A 21,308-nucleotide genomic window follows, 5' to 3' on the forward strand; every position below is an offset into this window, starting at 1 on the left:
TATGGCTTTATTTCGCCTAGTTGCTTACTCTTGAGTAGAACTGCATGTTCACGCCAGAAATAAGCATCTTTGTAAAATGAACCAGAATGAAGCAGAACACATTGGTGGAGTGTCAGAATGCATAGATAGAAGGCAAATAAGCGTTCCATGGCTTTATTTCGCTTAGTTGCTTACTCTTGAGTAGAACTGCATGTTCACGCCAGAAATAAGCATCTTTGTAAAATGAGCCAGAATGAAGCAGAAAACATTGTTGGAGTGTCAGAATGCATAGATAGAAGGCAAAAAAACGTTCTATGGCTTTATTTCACTTAGTTGCTTACTCTTGAGTAGAACTGCATGTTCACTCCAGAAATAAGCATCTTTGTAAAATGAGCCAAATTGAAGCAGAAAACATTGGTGGAGTGTCAGAATGCATAGATAGAAGGCAAATAAGCGTTCTATGGCTTTATTTCGCCTAGTTGCTTACTCTTGAGTAGAACTGCATGTTCACGCCAGAAATAAGCATCTTTGTAAAATGAACCAGAATGAAGCAGAAAACATTGTTGGAGTGTCAGAATACATAGATAGAAGGCAAAAAAACGTTCTATGGCTTTATTTCGCTTAGTTGCTTATTCTTGAGTAGAACTGCATATTCACTCAAGAAATGAGCACCTTTGTGAAATGAGCCAAATTGAAGCAGAAAACATTGTTGGAGTGTCAGAATGCATAGATAGAAGGCAAATAAGCGTTCCATGGCTTTATTTCGCTTAGTTGCTTACTCTTGAGTAGAACTGCATGTTCACTCCAGAAATAAGCATATTTGTAAAATGAGCCAAATTGAAGCAAAAAACATTGGTGGAGTGTCAGAATGCATAGATAGAAGGCAAATAAGCGTTCTATGGCTTTATTTCGCCTAGTTGCTTACTCTTGAGTAGAACTGCATGTTCACGCCAGAAATAAGCATCTTTGTAAAATGAACCAGAATGAAGCAGAAAACATTGTTGGAGTGTCAGAATGCATAGATAGAAGGCAAAAAAACGTTCCATGGCTTTATTTCGCTTAGTTGCTTACTCTTGAGTAGAACTGCATGTTCACGCCAGAAATAAGCATCTTTGTAAAATGAGCCAGAATGAAGCAGAAAACATTGTTGGAGTGTCAGAATGCATAGATAGAAGGCAAAAAAACGTTCTATGGCTTTATTTCGCTTAGTTGCTTACTCTTGAGTAGAACTGCATGTTCACGCCAGAAATAAGCATCTTTGTAAAATGAGCCAAATTGAAGCAGAAACCATTGGCGGAGTGTCAGAATGCATAGATAGAAGGCAAATAAGCATTCTATGGCTTTATTTCGCCTAGTTGCTTACTCTTGAGTAGAACTGCATTTTCACGCCAGAAATAAGCATCTTTGTAAAATGAACCAGAATGAAGCAGAAAACATTGTTGGAGTGTCAGAATACATAGATAGAAGGCAAATAAGCGTTCCATGGCTTTATTTCGCTTACTTGCTTACTCTTGAGTAGAACTGCATGTTCACTCCAGAAAAAAGCATCTTTGTAAAATGAGTCAAATGGAAGCGGAACACATTGGTGGAGTGTCAGAATGCATAGGTAGAAGGCAAATAAGCGTTCCATGGCTTTATTTCGCTTAGTTGCTTACTCTTGAGTAGAACTGCATGTTCACTCCAGAAATAAGCATCTTTGTAAAATGAGCCAAATTGAAGCAAAAAACATTGGTGGAGTGTCAGAATGCATAGATAGAAGGCAAATAAACGTTCTATGGCTTTATTTCGCTTAGTTGCTTACTCTTGAGTAGAACTGCATATTCACTCAAGAAATGAGCACCTTTGTGAAATGATCCAAATTGAAGCAGAAAACATTGTTGGAGTGTCAGAATGCATAGATAGAAGGCAAATAAGCGTTCCATGGCTTTATTTCGCTTAGTTGCTTATTCTTGAGTAGAACTGCATATTCACTCAAGAAATGAGCACCTTTGTGAAATGATCCAAATTGAAGCAGAAAACATTGTTGGAGTGTCAGAATGCATAGATAGAAGGCAAATAAGCGTTCCATGGCTTTATTTCGCTTTGTTGCTTACTCTTGAGTAGAACTGCATGTTCACTCCAGAAATAAGCATCTTTGTAAAATGAGTCAAATTGAAGCAGAACACATTGGTGGAGTGTCAGAATTCATAGATAGAAGGCAAATAAGCGTTCCATGGCTTTATTTCGCTTAGTTGCTTACTCCTGAGTAGAACTGCATGTTCACCCCAGAAATAAGCATCTTTGTAAAATGAGTCAAATTGAAGCAGAACACATTGTTGGAGTGTCAGAATGCATAGATAGAAGGCAAATAAGCGTTCTATGGCTTTATTTCGCTTAGTTGCTTACTCTTGAGTAGAACTGCATGTTCACTCCAGAAATAAGCATCTTTGTAAAATGAGTCAAATTGAAGCAGAACACATTGGTGGAGTGTCAGAATTCATAGATAGAAGGCAAATAAGCGTTCTATGGCTTTATTTCGCTTAGTTGCTTACTCGTGAGTAGAACTGCATGTTCACCCCAGAAATAAGCATCTTTGTAAAATGAGTCAAATTGAAGCAGAACACATTGTTGGAGTGTCAGAATGCATAGATAGAAGGCAAATAAGCGTTCTATGGCTTTATTTCGCTTAGTTGCTTACTCTTGAGTAGAACTGCATGTTCACGCCAGAAATAAGCATCTTTGTAAAATGAGCCAAATTGAAGCAGAAAACATTGGCGGAGTGTCAGAATGCATAGATAGAAGGCAAATAAGCGTTCTATGGCTTTATTTCGCCTAGTTGCTTACTCTTGAGTAGAACTGCATGTTCACGCCAGAAATAAGCATCTTTGTAAAATGAACCAGAATGAAGCAGAACACATTGGTGGAGTGTCAGAATGCATAGATAGAAGGGAAATAAGCGTTCCATGGCTTTATTTCGCTTAGTTGCTTACTCTTGAGTAGAACTGCATGTTCACGCCAGAAATAAGCATCTTTGTAAAATGAGCCAGAATGAAGCAGAAAACATTGTTGGAGTGTCAGAATGCATAGATAGAAGGCAAAAAAACGTTCTATGGCTTTATTTCACTTAGTTGCTTACTCTTGAGTAGAACTGCATGTTCACTCCAGAAATAAGCATCTTTGTAAAATGAGCCAAATTGAAGCAGAAAACATTGGTGGAGTGTCAGAATGCATAGATAGAAGGCAAATAAGCGTTCTATGGCTTTATTTCGCCTAGTTGCTTACTCTTGAGTAGAACTGCATGTTCACGCCAGAAATAAGCATCTTTGTAAAATGAACCAGAATGAAGCAGAAAACATTGTTGGAGTGTCAGAATGCATAGATAGAAGGCAAATAAGCGTTCCATGGCTTTATTTCGCTTAGTTGCTTATTCTTGAGTAGAACTGCATATTCACTCAAGAAATGAGCACCTTTGTGAAATGATCCAAATTGAAGCAGAAAACATTGTTGGAGTGTCAGAATGCATAGATAGAAGGCAAATAAGCGTTCCATGGCTTTATTTCGCTTTGTTGCTTACTCTTGAGTAGAACTGCATGTTCACTCCAGAAATAAGCATCTTTGTAAAATGAGTCAAATTGAAGCAGAACACATTGGTGGAGTGTCAGAATTCATAGAAAGAAGGCAAATAAGCGTTCCATGGCTTTATTTCGCTTAGTTGCTTACTCCTGAGTAGAACTGCATGTTCACCCCAGAAATAAGCATCTTTGTAAAATGAGTCAAATTGAAGCAGAACACATTGTTGGAGTGTCAGAATGCATAGATAGAAGGCAAATAAGCGTTCTATGGCTTTATTTCGCTTAGTTGCTTACTCTTGAGTAGAACTGCATGTTCACGCCAGAAATAAGCATCTTTGTAAAATGAGCCAAATTGAAGCAGAAAACATTGACGGAGTGTCAGAATGCATAGATAGAAGGCAAATAAGCGTTCTATGGCTTTATTTCGCCTAGTTGCTTACTCTTGAGTAGAACTGCATGTTCACGCCAGAAATAAGCATCTTTGTAAAATGAACCAGAATGAAGCAGAACACATTGGTGGAGTGTCAGAATGCATAGATAGAAGGCAAATAAGCGTTCCATGGCTTTATTTCGCTTAGTTGCTTACTCTTGAGTAGAACTGCATGTTCACGCCAGAAATAAGCATCTTTGTAAAATGAGCCAGAATGAAGCAGAAAACATTGTTGGAGTGTCAGAATGCATAGATAGAAGGCAAAAAAACGTTCTATGGCTTTATTTCACTTAGTTGCTTACTCTTGAGTAGAACTGCATGTTCACTCCAGAAATAAGCATCTTTGTAAAATGAGCCAAATTGAAGCAGAAAACATTGGTGGAGTGTCAGAATGCATAGATAGAAGGCAAATAAGCGTTCTATGGCTTTATTTCGCCTAGTTGCTTACTCTTGAGTAGAACTGCATGTTCACGCCAGAAATAAGCATCTTTGTAAAATGAACCAGAATGAAGCAGAAAACATTGTTGGAGTGTCAGAATACATAGATAGAAGGCAAAAAAACGTTCTATGGCTTTATTTCGCTTAGTTGCTTATTCTTGAGTAGAACTGCATATTCACTCAAGAAATGAGCACCTTTGTGAAATGAGCCAAATTGAAGCAGAAAACATTGTTGGAGTGTCAGAATGCATAGATAGAAGGCAAATAAGCGTTCCATGGCTTTATTTCGCTTAGTTGCTTACTCTTGAGTAGAACTGCATGTTCACTCCAGAAATAAGCATATTTGTAAAATGAGCCAAATTGAAGCAAAAAACATTGGTGGAGTGTCAGAATGCATAGATAGAAGGCAAATAAGCGTTCTATGGCTTTATTTCGCCTAGTTGCTTACTCTTGAGTAGAACTGCATGTTCACGCCAGAAATAAGCATCTTTGTAAAATGAACCAGAATGAAGCAGAAAACATTGTTGGAGTGTCAGAATGCATAGATAGAAGGCAAAAAAACGTTCCATGGCTTTATTTCGCTTAGTTGCTTACTCTTGAGTAGAACTGCATGTTCACGCCAGAAATAAGCATCTTTGTAAAATGAGCCAGAATGAAGCAGAAAACATTGTTGGAGTGTCAGAATGCATAGATAGAAGGCAAAAAAACGTTCTATGGCTTTATTTCGCTTAGTTGCTTACTCTTGAGTAGAACTGCATGTTCACGCCAGAAATAAGCATCTTTGTAAAATGAGCCAAATTGAAGCAGAAACCATTGGCGGAGTGTCAGAATGCATAGATAGAAGGCAAATAAGCATTCTATGGCTTTATTTCGCCTAGTTGCTTACTCTTGAGTAGAACTGCATTTTCACGCCAGAAATAAGCATCTTTGTAAAATGAACCAGAATGAAGCAGAAAACATTGTTGGAGTGTCAGAATACATAGATAGAAGGCAAATAAGCGTTCCATGGCTTTATTTCGCTTACTTGCTTACTCTTGAGTAGAACTGCATGTTCACTCCAGAAAAAAGCATCTTTGTAAAATGAGTCAAATGGAAGCGGAACACATTGGTGGAGTGTCAGAATGCATAGGTAGAAGGCAAATAAGCGTTCCATGGCTTTATTTCGCTTAGTTGCTTACTCTTGAGTAGAACTGCATGTTCACTCCAGAAATAAGCATCTTTGTAAAATGAGCCAAATTGAAGCAAAAAACATTGGTGGAGTGTCAGAATGCATAGATAGAAGGCAAATAAACGTTCTATGGCTTTATTTCGCTTAGTTGCTTACTCTTGAGTAGAACTGCATGTTCACGCCAGAAATAAGCATCTTTGTAAAATGAGCCAGAATGAAGCAGAAAACATTGTTGGAGTGTCAGAATGCATAGAAAGAAGGCAAAAAAACGTTCCATGGCTTTATTTCGCTTAGTTGCTTACTCTTGAGTAGAACTGCATGTTCACGCCAGAAATAAGCATCTTTGTAAAATGAGCCAGAATGAAGCAGAAAACATTGTTGGAGTGTCAGAATGCATAGATAGAAGGCAAAAAAACGTTCTATGGCTTTATTTCGCTTAGTTGCTTACTCTTGAGTAGAACTGCATGTTCACGCCAGAAATAAGCATCTTTGTAAAATGAGCCAAATTGAAGCAGAAACCATTGGCGGAGTGTCAGAATGCATAGATAGAAGGCAAATAAGCATTCTATGGCTTTATTTCGCCTAGTTGCTTACTCTTGAGTAGAACTGCATGTTCACGCCAGAAATAAGCATCTTTGTAAAATGAGCCAAATTGAAGCAGAAAACATTGGCGGATTGTCAGAATGCATAGATAGAAGGCAAATAAGCGTTCTATGGCTTTATTTCGCCTAGTTGCTTACTCTTGAGTAGAACTGCATTTTCACGCCAGAAATAAGCATCTTTGTAAAATGAACCAGAATGAAGCAGAAAACATTGTTGGAGTGTCAGAATACATAGATAGAAGGCAAATAAGCGTTCCATGGCTTTATTTCGCTTACTTGCTTACTCTTGAGTAGAACTGCATGTTCACTCCAGAAAAAAGCATCTTTGTAAAACGAGTCAAATGGAAGCGGAACACATTGGTGGAGTGTCAGAATGCATAGGTAGAAGGCAAATAAGCGTTCCATGGCTTTATTTCGCTTAGTTGCTTACTCTTGAGTAGAACTGCATGTTCACTCCAGAAATAAGCATCTTTGTAAAATGAGCCAAATTGAAACAAAAAACATTGGTGGAGTGTCAGAATGCATAGATAGAAGGCAAATAAACGTTCTATGGCTTTATTTCGCTTAGTTGCTTACTCTTGAGTAGAACTGCATGTTCACGCCAGAAATAAGCATCTTTGTAAAATGAGCCAGAATGAAGCAGAAAACATTGTTGGAGTGTCAGAATGCATAGAAAGAAGGCAAAAAAACGTTCCATGGCTTTATTTCGCTTAGTTGCTTACTCTTGAGTAGAACTGCATGTTCACGCCAGAAATAAGCATCTTTGTAAAATGAGCCAGAATGAAGCAGAAAACATTGTTGGAGTGTCAGAATGCATAGAAAGAAGGCAAAAAAACGTTCTATGGCTTTATTTCGCTTAGTTGCTTACTCTTGAGTAGAACTGCATGTTCACGCCAGAAATAAGCATCTTTCTAAAATGAGCCAAATTGAAGCAGAAAACATTGGCGGAGTGTCAGAATGCATAGATAGAAGGCAAATAAGCGTTCTATGGCTTTATTTCGCCTAGTTGCTTACTCTTGAGTAGAACTGCATGTTCACGCCAGAAATAAGCATCTTTGTAAAATGAACCAGAATGAAGCAGAAAACATTGTTGGAGTGTCAGAATGCATAGATAGAAGGCAAATAAGCGTTCTATGGCTTTATTTCGCCTAGTTGCTTACTCTTGAGTAGAACTGCATGTTCACGCCAGAAATAAGCATCTTTGTAAAATGAACCAGAATGAAGCAGAAAACATTGTTGGAGTGTCAGAATACATAGATAGAAGGCAAATAAGCGTTCCATGGCTTTATTTCGCTTACTTGCTTACTCTTGAGTAGAACTGCATGTTCACGCCAGAAATAAGCATCTTTGTAAAATGAACCAGAATGAAGCAGAAAACATTGTTGGAGTGTCAGAATGCATAGATAGAAGGCAAATAAGCGTTCCATGGCTTTATTTCGCTTAGTTGCTTATTCTTGAGTAGAACTGCATATTCACTCAAGAAATGAGCACCTTTGTGAAATGATCCAAATTGAAGCAGAAAACATTGTTGGAGTGTCAGAATGCATAGATAGAAGGCAAATAAGCGTTCCATGGCTTTATTTCGCTTTGTTGCTTACTCTTGAGTAGAACTGCATGTTCACTCCAGAAATAAGCATCTTTGTAAAATGAGTCAAATTGAAGCAGAACACATTGGTGGAGTGTCAGAATTCATAGATAGAAGGCAAATAAGCGTTCCATGGCTTTATTTCGCTTAGTTGCTTACTCCTGAGTAGAACTGCATGTTCACCCCAGAAATAAGCATCTTTGTAAAATGAGTCAAATTGAAGCAGAACACATTGTTGGAGTGTCAGAATGCATAGATAGAAGGCAAATAAGCGTTCTATGGCTTTATTTCGCTTAGTTGCTTACTCTTGAGTAGAACTGCATGTTCACGCCAGAAATAAGCATCTTTGTAAAATGAGCCAAATTGAAGCAGAAAACATTGGCGGAGTGTCGGAATGCATAGATAGAAGGCAAATAAGCGTTCTATGGCTTTATTTCGCCTAGTTGCTTACTCTTGAGTAGAACTGCATGTTCACGCCAGAAATAAGCATCTTTGTAAAATGAACCAGAATGAAGCAGAACACATTGGTGGAGTGTCAGAATGCATAGATAGAAGGCAAATAAGCGTTCCATGGCTTTATTTCGCTTAGTTGCTTACTCTTGAGTAGAACTGCATGTTCACGCCAGAAATAAGCATCTTTGTAAAATGAGCCAGAATGAAGCAGAAAACATTGTTGGAGTGTCAGAATGCATAGATAGAAGGCAAAAAAACGTTCTATGGCTTTATTTCACTTAGTTGCTTACTCTTGAGTAGAACTGCATGTTCACTCCAGAAATAAGCATCTTTGTAAAATGAGCCAAATTGAAGCAGAAAACATTGGTGGAGTGTCAGAATGCATAGATAGAAGGCAAATAAGCGTTCTATGGCTTTATTTCGCCTAGTTGCTTACTCTTGAGTAGAACTGCATTTTCACGCCAGAAATAAGCATCTTTGTAAAATGAACCAGAATGAAGCAGAAAACATTGTTGGAGTGTCAGAATACATAGATAGAAGGCAAATAAGCGTTCCATGGCTTTATTTCGCTTACTTGCTTACTCTTGAGTAGAACTGCATGTTCACTCCAGAAAAAAGCATCTTTGTAAAATGAGTCAAATGGAAGCGGAACACATTGGTGGAGTGTCAGAATGCATAGGTAGAAGGCAAATAAGCGTTCCATGGCTTTATTTCGCTTAGTTGCTTACTCTTGAGTAGAACTGCATGTTCACTCCAGAAATAAGCATCTTTGTAAAATGAGCCAAATTGAAGCAAAAAACATTGGTGGAGTGTCAGAATGCATAGATAGAAGGCAAATAAACGTTCTATGGCTTTATTTCGCTTAGTTGCTTACTCTTGAGTAGAACTGCATGTTCACGCCAGAAATAAGCATCTTTGTAAAATGAGCCAGAATGAAGCAGAAAACATTGTTGGAGTGTCAGAATGCATAGAAAGAAGGCAAAAAAACGTTCCATGGCTTTATTTCGCTTAGTTGCTTACTCTTGAGTAGAACTGCATGTTCACGCCAGAAATAAGCATCTTTGTAAAATGAGCCAGAATGAAGCAGAAAACATTGTTGGAGTGTCAGAATGCATAGAAAGAAGGCAAAAAAACGTTCTATGGCTTTATTTCGCTTAGTTGCTTACTCTTGAGTAGAACTGCATGTTCACGCCAGAAATAAGCATCTTTCTAAAATGAGCCAAATTGAAGCAGAAAACATTGGCGGAGTGTCAGAATGCATAGATAGAAGGCAAATAAGCGTTCTATGGCTTTATTTCGCCTAGTTGCTTACTCTTGAGTAGAACTGCATGTTCACGCCAGAAATAAGCATCTTTGTAAAATGAGCCAGAATGAAGCAGAAAACATTGTTGGAGTGTCAGAATGCATAGATAGAAGGCAAAAAAACGTTCTATGGCTTTATTTCACTTAGTTGCTTACTCTTGAGTAGAACTGCATGTTCACTCCAGAAATAAGCATCTTTGTAAAATGAGCCAAATTGAAGCAGAAAACATTGGTGGAGTGTCAGAATGCATAGATAGAAGGCAAATAAGCGTTCTATGGCTTTATTTCGCCTAGTTGCTTACTCTTGAGTAGAACTGCATGTTCACGCCAGAAATAAGCATCTTTGTAAAATGAACCAGAATGAAGCAGAAAACATTGTTGGAGTGTCAGAATGCATAGATAGAAGGCAAATAAGCGTTCCATGGCTTTATTTCGCTTAGTTGCTTATTCTTGAGTAGAACTGCATATTCACTCAAGAAATGAGCACCTTTGTGAAATGAGTCAAATTGAAGCAGAACACATTGTTGGAGTGTCAGAATGCATAGATAGAAGGCAAATAAGCGTTCCATGGCTTTATTTTGCTTAGTTGCTTACTCTTGAGTAGAACTGCATATTCACTCAAGGAATGAGCACCTTTGTGAAATGACCCAAATTGAAGCAGAAAACATTGTTGGAGTGTCAGAATGCATAGATAGAAGGCAAATAAGCGTTCCATGGCTTTATTTCGCTTTGTTGCTTACTCTTGAGTAGAACTGCATGTTCACGCCAGAAATAAGCATCTTTGTAAAATGAGTCAAATTGAAGCAGAACACATTGGTGGAGTGTCAGAATTCATAGATAGAAGGCAAATAAGCGTTCCATGGCTTTATTTCGCTTAGTTGCTTACTCCTGAGTAGAACTGCATGTTCACCCCAGAAATAAGCATCTTTGTAAAATGAGTCAAATTGAAGCAGAACACATTGTTGGAGTGTCAGAATGCATAGATAGAAGGCAAATAAGCGTTCTATGGCTTTATTTCGCTTAGTTGCTTACTCTTGAGTAGAACTGCATGTTCACGCCAGAAATAAGCATCTTTGTAAAATGAGCCAAATTGAAGCAGAAAACATTGGCGGAGTGTCAGAATGCATAGATAGAAGGCAAATAAGCGTTCTATGGCTTTATTTCGCCTAGTTGCTTACTCTTGAGTAGAACTGCATGTTCACGCCAGAAATAAGCATCTTTGTAAAATGAACCAGAATGAAGCAGAACACATTGGTGGAGTGTCAGAATGCATAGATAGAAGGCAAATAAGCGTTCCATGGCTTTATTTCGCTTAGTTGCTTACTCTTGAGTAGAACTGCATGTTCACGCCAGAAATAAGCATCTTTGTAAAATGAGCCAGAATGAAGCAGAAAACATTGTTGGAGTGTCAGAATGCATAGATAGAAGGCAAAAAAACGTTCTATGGCTTTATTTCACTTAGTTGCTTACTCTTGAGTAGAACTGCATGTTCACTCCAGAAATAAGCATCTTTGTAAAATGAGCCAGAATGAAGCAGAAAACATTGTTGGAGTGTCAGAATGCATAGAAAGAAGGCAAAAAAACGTTCCATGGCTTTATTTCGCTTAGTTGCTTACTCTTGAGTAGAACTGCATGTTCACGCCAGAAATAAGCATCTTTGTAAAATGAGCCAGAATGAAGCAGAAAACATTGTTGGAGTGTCAGAATGCATAGAAAGAAGGCAAAAAAACGTTCTATGGCTTTATTTCGCTTAGTTGCTTACTCTTGAGTAGAACTGCATGTTCACGCCAGAAATAAGAATCTTTCTAAAATGAGCCAAATTGAAGCAGAAAACATTGGCGGAGTGTCAGAATGCATAGATAGAAGGCAAATAAGCGTTCTATGGCTTTATTTCGCCTAGTTGCTTACTCTTGAGTAGAACTGCATGTTCACGCCAGAAATAAGCATCTTTGTAAAATGAACCAGAATGAAGCAGAAAACATTGTTGGAGTGTCAGAATGCATAGATAGAAGGCAAATAAGCGTTCTATGGCTTTATTTCGCCTAGTTGCTTACTCTTGAGTAGAACTGCATGTTCACGCCAGAAATAAGCATCTTTGTAAAATGAACCAGAATGAAGCAGAAAACATTGTTGGAGTGTCAGAATACATAGATAGAAGGCAAATAAGCGTTCCATGGCTTTATTTCGCTTACTTGCTTACTCTTGAGTAGAACTGCATGTTCACGCCAGAAATAAGCATCTTTGTAAAATGAACCAGAATGAAGCAGAAAACATTGTTGGAGTGTCAGAATGCATAGATAGAAGGCAAATAAGCGTTCCATGGCTTTATTTCGCTTAGTTGCTTATTCTTGAGTAGAACTGCATATTCACTCAAGAAATGAGCACCTTTGTGAAATGATCCAAATTGAAGCAGAAAACATTGTTGGAGTGTCAGAATGCATAGATAGAAGGCAAATAAGCGTTCCATGGCTTTATTTCGCTTTGTTGCTTACTCCTGAGTAGAACTGCATGTTCACCCCAGAAATAAGCATCTTTGTAAAATGAGTCAAATTGAAGCAGAACACATTGTTGGAGTGTCAGAATGCATAGATAGAAGGCAAATAAGCGTTCTATGGCTTTATTTCGCTTAGTTGCTTACTCTTGAGTAGAACTGCATGTTCACGCCAGAAATAAGCATCTTTGTAAAATGAGCCAAATTGAAGCAGAAAACATTGGCGGAGTGTCAGAATGCATAGATAGAAGGCAAATAAGCGTTCTATGGCTTTATTTCGCCTAGTTGCTTACTCTTGAGTAGAACTGCATGTTCACGCCAGAAATAAGCATCTTTGTAAAATGAACCAGAATGAAGCAGAACACATTGGTGGAGTGTCAGAATGCATAGATAGAAGGCAAATAAGCGTTCCATGGCTTTATTTCGCTTAGTTGCTTACTCTTGAGTAGAACTGCATGTTCACGCCAGAAATAAGCATCTTTGTAAAATGAGCCAGAATGAAGCAGAAAACATTGTTGGAGTGTCAGAATGCATAGATAGAAGGCAAAAAAACGTTCTATGGCTTTATTTCACTTAGTTGCTTACTCTTGAGTAGAACTGCATGTTCACTCCAGAAATAAGCATCTTTGTAAAATGAGCCAAATTGAAGCAGAAAACATTGGTGGAGTGTCAGAATGCATAGATAGAAGGCAAATAAGCGTTCTATGGCTTTATTTCGCCTAGTTGCTTACTCTTGAGTAGAACTGCATTTTCACGCCAGAAATAAGCATCTTTGTAAAATGAACCAGAATGAAGCAGAAAACATTGTTGGAGTGTCAGAATACATAGATAGAAGGCAAATAAGCGTTCCATGGCTTTATTTCGCTTACTTGCTTACTCTTGAGTAGAACTGCATGTTCACTCCAGAAAAAAGCATCTTTGTAAAATGAGTCAAATGGAAGCGGAACACATTGGTGGAGTGTCAGAATGCATAGGTAGAAGGCAAATAAGCGTTCCATGGCTTTATTTCGCTTAGTTGCTTACTCTTGAGTAGAACTGCATGTTCACTCCAGAAATAAGCATCTTTGTAAAATGAGCCAAATTGAAGCAAAAAACATTGGTGGAGTGTCAGAATGCATAGATAGAAGGCAAATAAACGTTCTATGGCTTTATTTCGCTTAGTTGCTTACTCTTGAGTAGAACTGCATGTTCACGCCAGAAATAAGCATCTTTGTAAAATGAGCCAGAATGAAGCAGAAAACATTGTTGGAGTGTCAGAATGCATAGAAAGAAGGCAAAAAAACGTTCCATGGCTTTATTTCGCTTAGTTGCTTACTCTTGAGTAGAACTGCATGTTCACGCCAGAAATAAGCATCTTTGTAAAATGAGCCAGAATGAAGCAGAAAACATTGTTGGAGTGTCAGAATGCATAGAAAGAAGGCAAAAAAACGTTCTATGGCTTTATTTCGCTTAGTTGCTTACTCTTGAGTAGAACTGCATGTTCACGCCAGAAATAAGCATCTTTCTAAAATGAGCCAAATTGAAGCAGAAAACATTGGCGGAGTGTCAGAATGCATAGATAGAAGGCAAATAAGCGTTCTATGGCTTTATTTCGCCTAGTTGCTTACTCTTGAGTAGAACTGCATGTTCACGCCAGAAATAAGCATCTTTGTAAAATGAGCCAGAATGAAGCAGAAAACATTGTTGGAGTGTCAGAATGCATAGATAGAAGGCAAAAAAACGTTCTATGGCTTTATTTCACTTAGTTGCTTACTCTTGAGTAGAACTGCATGTTCACTCCAGAAATAAGCATCTTTGTAAAATGAGCCAAATTGAAGCAGAAAACATTGGTGGAGTGTCAGAATGCATAGATAGAAGGCAAATAAGCGTTCTATGGCTTTATTTCGCCTAGTTGCTTACTCTTGAGTAGAACTGCATGTTCACGCCAGAAATAAGCATCTTTGTAAAATGAACCAGAATGAAGCAGAAAACATTGTTGGAGTGTCAGAATGCATAGATAGAAGGCAAATAAGCGTTCCATGGCTTTATTTCGCTTAGTTGCTTATTCTTGAGTAGAACTGCATATTCACTCAAGAAATGAGCACCTTTGTGAAATGAGTCAAATTGAAGCAGAACACATTGTTGGAGTGTCAGAATGCATAGATAGAAGGCAAATAAGCGTTCCATGGCTTTATTTTGCTTAGTTGCTTACTCTTGAGTAGAACTGCATATTCACTCAAGGAATGAGCACCTTTGTGAAATGACCCAAATTGAAGCAGAAAACATTGTTGGAGTGTCAGAATGCATAGATAGAAGGCAAATAAGCGTTCCATGGCTTTATTTCGCTTTGTTGCTTACTCTTGAGTAGAACTGCATGTTCACGCCAGAAATAAGCATCTTTGTAAAATGAGTCAAATTGAAGCAGAACACATTGGTGGAGTGTCAGAATTCATAGATAGAAGGCAAATAAGCGTTCCATGGCTTTATTTCGCTTAGTTGCTTACTCCTGAGTAGAACTGCATGTTCACCCCAGAAATAAGCATCTTTGTAAAATGAGTCAAATTGAAGCAGAACACATTGTTGGAGTGTCAGAATGCATAGATAGAAGGCAAATAAGCGTTCTATGGCTTTATTTCGCTTAGTTGCTTACTCTTGAGTAGAACTGCATGTTCACGCCAGAAATAAGCATCTTTGTAAAATGAGCCAAATTGAAGCAGAAAACATTGGCGGAGTGTCAGAATGCATAGATAGAAGGCAAATAAGCGTTCTATGGCTTTATTTCGCCTAGTTGCTTACTCTTGAGTATAACTGCATGTTCACGCCAGAAATAAGCATCTTTGTAAAATGAACCAGAATGAAGCAGAACACATTGGTGGAGTGTCAGAATGCATAGATAGAAGGCAAATAAGCGTTCCATGGCTTTATTTCGCTTAGTTGCTTACTCTTGAGTAGAACTGCATGTTCACGCCAGAAATAAGCATCTTTGTAAAATGAGCCAGAATGAAGCAGAAAACATTGTTGGAGTGTCAGAATGCATAGATAGAAGGCAAAAAAACGTTCTATGGCTTTATTTCACTTAGTTGCTTACTCTTGAGTAGAACTGCATGTTCACTCCAGAAATAAGCATCTTTGTAAAATGAGCCAAATTGAAGCAGAAAACATTGGTGGAGTGTCAGAATGCATAGATAGAAGGCAAATAAGCGTTCTATGGCTTTATTTCGCCTAGTTGCTTACTCTTGAGTAGAACTGCATGTACACGCCAGAAATAAGCATCTTTGTAAAATGAACCAGAATGAAGCAGAAAACATTGTTGGAGTGTCAGAATGCATAGATAGAAGGCAAATAAGCGTTCCATGGCTTTATTTCGCTTAGTTGCTTATTCTTGAGTAGAACTGCATATTCACTCAAGAAATGAGCACCTTTGTGAAATGAGCCAAATTGAAGCAGAAAACATTGTTGGAGTGTCAGAATGCATAGATAGAAGGCAAATAAGCGTTCCATGGCTTTATTTCGCTAAGTTGCTTACTCTTGAGTAGAACTGCATGTTCACTCCAGAAATAAGCATCTTTGTAAAATGAGCCAAATTGAAGCAAAAAACATTGGTGGAGTGTCAGAATGCATAGATAGAAGGCAAATAAGCGTTCTATGGCTTTATTTCGCCTAGTTGCTTACTCTTGAGTAGAACTGCATGTTCACGCCAGAAATAAGCATCTTTGTAAAATGAACCAGAATGAAGCAGAAAACATTGTTGGAGTGTCAGAATGCATAGATAGAAGGCAAATAAGCGTTCCATGGCTTTATTTCGCTTAGTTGCTTATTCTTGAGTAGAACTGCATATTCACTCAAGAAATGAGCACCTTTGTGAAATGAGTCAAATTGAAGCAGAACACATTGTTGGAGTGTCAGAATGCATAGATAGAAGGCAAATAAGCGTTCCATGGCTTTATTTTGCTTAGTTGCTTACTCTTGAGTAGAACTGCATATTCACTCAAGGAATGAGCACCTTTGTGAAATGACCCAAATTGAAGCAGAAAACATTGTTGGAGTGTCAGAATGCATAGATAGAAGGCAAATAAGCGTTCCATGGCTTTATTTCGCTTTGTTGCTTACTCTTGAGTAGAACGGCATGTTCACGCCAGAAATAAGCATCTTTGTAAAATGAGTCAAATTGAAGCAGAACACATTGGTGGAGTGTCAGAATTCATAGATAGAAGGCAAATAAGCGTTCCATGGCTTTATTTCGCTTAGTTGCTTACTCCTGAGTAGAACTGCATGTTCACCCCAGAAATAAGCATCTTTGTAAAATGAGTCAAATTGAAGCAGAACACATTGTTGGAGTGTCAGAATGCATAGATAGAAGGCAAATAAGCGTTCTATGGCTTTATTTCGCTTAGTTGCTTACTCTTGAGTAGAACTGCATGTTCACGCCAGAAATAAGCATCTTTGTAAAATGAGCCAAATTGAAGCAGAAAACATTGGCGGAGTGTCAGAATGCATAGATAGAAGGCAAATAAGCGTTCTATGGCTTTATTTCGCCTAGTTGCTTACTCTTGAGTAGAACTGCATGTTCACGCCAGAAATAAGCATCTTTGTAAAATGAACCAGAATGAAGCAGAACACATTGGTGGAGTGTCAGAATGCATAGATAGAAGGCAAATAAGCGTTCCATGGCTTTATTTCGCTTAGTTGCTTACTCTTGAGTAGAACTGCATGTTCACGCCAGAAATAAGCATCTTTGTAAAATGAGCCAGAATGAAGCAGAAAACATTGTTGGAGTGTCAGAATGCATAGATAGAAGGCAAAAAAACGTTCTATGGCTTTATTTCACTTAGTTGCTTACTCTTGAGTAGAACTGCATGTTCACTCCAGAAATAAGCATCTTTGTAAAATGAGCCAAATTGAAGCAGAAAACATTGGTGGAGTGTCAGAATGCATAGATAGAAGGCAAATAAGCGTTCTATGGCTTTATTTCGCCTAGTTGCTTACTCTTGAGTAGAACTGCATGTACACGCCAGAAATAAGCATCTTTGTAAAATGAACCAGAATGAAGCAGAAAACATTGTTGGAGTGTCAGAATGCATAGATAGAAGGCAAATAAGCGTTCCATGGCTTTATTTCGCTTAGTTGCTTATTCTTGAGTAGAACTGCATATTCACTCAAGAAATGAGCACCTTTGTGAAATGAGCCAAATTGAAGCAGAAAACATTGTTGGAGTGTCAGAATGCATAGATAGAAGGCAAATAAGCGTTCCATGGCTTTATTTCGCTAAGTTGCTTACTCTTGAGTAGAACTGCATGTTCACTCCAGAAATAAGCATCTTTGTAAAATGAGCCAAATTGAAGCAAAAAACATTGGTGGAGTGTCAGAATGCATAGATAGAAGGCAAATAAGCGTTCTATGGCTTTATTTCGCCTAGTTGCTTACTCTTGAGTAGAACTGCATGTTCACGCCAGAAATAAGCATCTTTGTAAAATGAACCAGAATGAAGCAGAAAACATTGTTGGAGTGTCAGAATGCATAGATAGAAGGCAAATAAGCGTTCCATGGCTTTATTTCGCTTAGTTGCTTACTCTTGAGTAGAACTGCATGTTCACGCCAGAAATAAGCATCTTTGTAAAATGAGCCAGAATGAAGCAGAAAACATTGTTGGAGTGTCAGAATGCATAGATAGAAGGCAAAAAAACGTTCTATGGCTTTATTTCGCTTAGTTGCTTACTCTTGAGTAGAACTGCATGTTCACGCCAGAAATAAGCATCTTTGTAAAATGAGCCAAATTGAAGCAGAAAACATTGGCGGAGTGTCAGAATGCATAGATAGAAGGCAAATAAGCATTCTATGGCTTTATTTCGCCTATTTGCTTACTCTTGAGTAGAACTGCATTTTCACGCCAGAAATAAGCATCTTTGTAAAATGAACCAGAATGAAGCAGAAAACATTGTTGGAGTGTCAGAATACATAGATAGAAGGCAAATAAGCGTTCCATGGCTTTATTTCGCTTACTTGCTTACTCTTGAGTAGAACTGCATGTTCACTCCAGAAAAAAGCATCTTTGTAAAATGAGTCAAATGGAAGCGGAACACATTGGTGGAGTGTCAGAATGCATAGATAGAAGGCAAATAAGCGTTCCATGGCTTTATTTCGCTTAGTTGCTTACTCTTGAGTAGAACTGCATGTTCACGCCAGAAATAAGCATCTTTGTAAAATGAGCCAGAATGAAGCAGAAAACATTGTTGGAGTGTCAGAATGCATAGATAGAAGGCAAAAAAACGTTCTATGGCTTTATTTCACTTAGTTGCTTACTCTTGAGTAGAACTGCATGTTCACTCCAGAAATAAGCATCTTTGTAAAATGAGCCAAATTGAAGCAGAAAACATTGGTGGAGTGTCAGAATGCATAGATAGAAGGCAAATAAGCGTTCTATGGCTTTATTTCGCCTAGTTGCTTACTCTTGAGTAGAACTGCATGTACACGCCAGAAATAAGCATCTTTGTAAAATGAACCAGAATGAAGCAGAAAACATTGTTGGAGTGTCAGAATGCATAGATAGAAGGCAAATAAGCGTTCCATGGCTTTATTTCGCTTAGTTGCTTATTCTTGAGTAGAACTGCATATTCACTCAAGAAATGAGCACCTTTGTGAAATGAGCCAAATTGAAGCAGAAAACATTGTTGGAGTGTCAGAATGCATAGATAGAAGGCAAATAAGCGTTCCATGGCTTTATTTCGCTAAGTTGCTTACTCTTGAGTAGAACTGCATGTTCACTCCAGAAATAAGCATCTTTGTAAAATGAGCCAAATTGAAGCAAAAAACATTGGTGGAGTGTCAGAATGCATAGATAGAAGGCAAATAAGCGTTCTATGGCTTTATTTCGCCTAGTTGCTTACTCTTGAGTAGAACTGCATGTTCACGCCAGAAATAAGCATCTTTGTAAAATGAACCAGAATGAAGCAGAAAACATTGTTGGAGTGTCAGAATGCATAGATAGAAGGCAAATAAGCGTTCCATGGCTTTATTTCGCTTAGTTGCTTACTCTTGAGTAGAACTGCATGTTCACGCCAGAAATAAGCATCTTTGTAAAATGAGCCAGAATGAAGCAGAAAACATTGTTGGAGTGTCAGAATGCATAGATAGAAGGCAAAAAAACGTTCTATGGCTTTATTTCGCTTAGTTGCTTACTCTTGAGTAGAACTGCATGTTCACGCCAGAAATAAGCATCTTTGTAAAATGAGCCAAATTGAAGCAGAAAACATTGGCGGAGTGTCAGAATGCATAGATAGAAGGCAAATAAGCATTCTATGGCTTTATTTCGCCTATTTGCTTACTCTTGAGTAGAACTGCATTTTCACGCCAGAAATAAGCATCTTTGTAAAATGAACCAGAATGAAGCAGAAAACATTGTTGGAGTGTCAGAATACATAGATAGAAGGCAAATAAGCGTTCCATGGCTTTATTTCGCTTACTTGCTTACTCTTGAGTAGAACTGCATGTTCACTCCAGAAAAAAGCATCTTTGTAAAATGAGTCAAATGGAAGCGGAACACATTGGTGGAGTGTCAGAATGCATAGGTAGAAGGCAAATAAGCGTTCCATGGCTTTATTTCGCTTAGTTGCTTACTCTTGAGTAGAACTGCATGTTCACTCCAGAAATAAGCATCTTTGTAAAATGAGCCAAATTGAAGCAAAAAACATTGGTGGAGTGTCAGAATGCATAGATAGAAGGCAAATAAACATTCTATGGCTTTATTTCGCTTAGTTGCTTACTCTTGAGTAGAACTGCATGTTCACGCCAGAAATAAGCATCTTTGTAAAATGAGCCAGAATGAAGCAGAAAACATTGTTGGAGTGTCAGAATGCATAGAAAGAAGGCAAAAAAACGTTCCATGGCTTTATTTCGCTTAGTTGCTTACTCTTGAGTAGAACTGCATGTTCACGCCAGAAATAAGCATCTTTGTAAAATGAGCCAAATTGAAGCAGAAAACATTGGCGGAGTGTCAGAATGCATAGATAGAAGGCAAATAAGCGTTCTATGGCTTTATTTCGCCTAGTTGCTTACTCTTGAGTAGAACTGCATTTTCACGCCAGAAATAAGCATCTTTGTAAAATGAACCAGAATGAAGCAGAAAACATTGTTGGAGTGTCAGAATACATAGATAGAAGGCAAATAAGCGTTCCATGGCTTTATTTCGCTTACTTGCTTACTCTTGAGTAGAACTGCATGTTCACTCCAGAAAAAAGCATCTTTGTAAAATGAGTCAAATGGAAGCGGAACACATTGGTGGAGTGTCAGAATGCATAGGTAGAAGGCAAATAAGCGTTCCATGGCTTTATTTCGCTTAGTTGCTTACTCTTGAGTAGAACTGCATGTTCACTCCAGAAATAAGCATCTTTGTAAAATGAGCCAAATTGAAGCAAAAAACATTGGTGGAGTGTCAGAATGCATAGATAGAAGGCAAATAAACGTTCTATGGCTTTATTTCGCTTAGTTGCTTACTCTTGAGTAGAACTGCATGTTCACGCCAGAAATAAGCATCTTTGTAAAATGAGCCAGAATGAAGCAGAAAACATTGTTGGAGTGTCAGAATGCATAGATAGAAGGCAAATAAGCGTTCTATGGCTTTATTTCGCCTAGTTGCTTACTCTTGAGTAGAACTGCATGTTCACGCCAGAAATAAGCATCTTTGTAAAATGAACCAGAATGAAGCAGAAAACATTGTTGGAGTGTCAGAATACATAGATAGAAGGCAAATAAGCGTTCCATGGCTTTATTTCGCTTACTTGCTTACTCTTGAGTAGAACTGCATGTTCACTCCAGAAAAAAGCATCTTTGTAAAATGAATCAAATGGAAGCAGAAAACATTGGCGGAGTGTCAGAATGCATAGATAGAAGGCAAAAAAACGTTCTATGGCTTTATTTCGCTTAGTTGCTTACTCTTGAGTAGAACTGCATGTTCACGCCAGAAATAAGCATCTTTGTAAAATTAGCCAAAATGAAGCAGAAAACATTGGTGGTGTGTCAGAATGCATAGATAGAAGGCAAATAAGCGTTCCATGGCTTTATTTTGCTTAGTTGCTTACTCTTGAGTAGAACTGCATATTCACTCAAGGAATGAGCACCTTTGTGAAATGACCCAAATTGAAGCAGAAAACATTGTTGGAGTGTCAGAATGCATAGATAGAAGGCAAATAAGCGTTCTATGGCTTTATTTCGCCTAGTTGCTTACTCTTGAGTAGAACTGCATGTTCACGCCAGAAATAAGCATCTTTGTAAAATGAACCAGAATGAAGCAGAAAACATTGTTGGAGGGTCAGAATGCATAGATAGAAGGCAAAT

The sequence above is a fragment of the Zootoca vivipara genome, chromosome 15 (genome assembly GCF_963506605.1).
Source record: "Zootoca vivipara chromosome 15, rZooViv1.1, whole genome shotgun sequence".
NCBI lineage: Eukaryota > Metazoa > Chordata > Lepidosauria > Squamata > Lacertidae > Zootoca > Zootoca vivipara.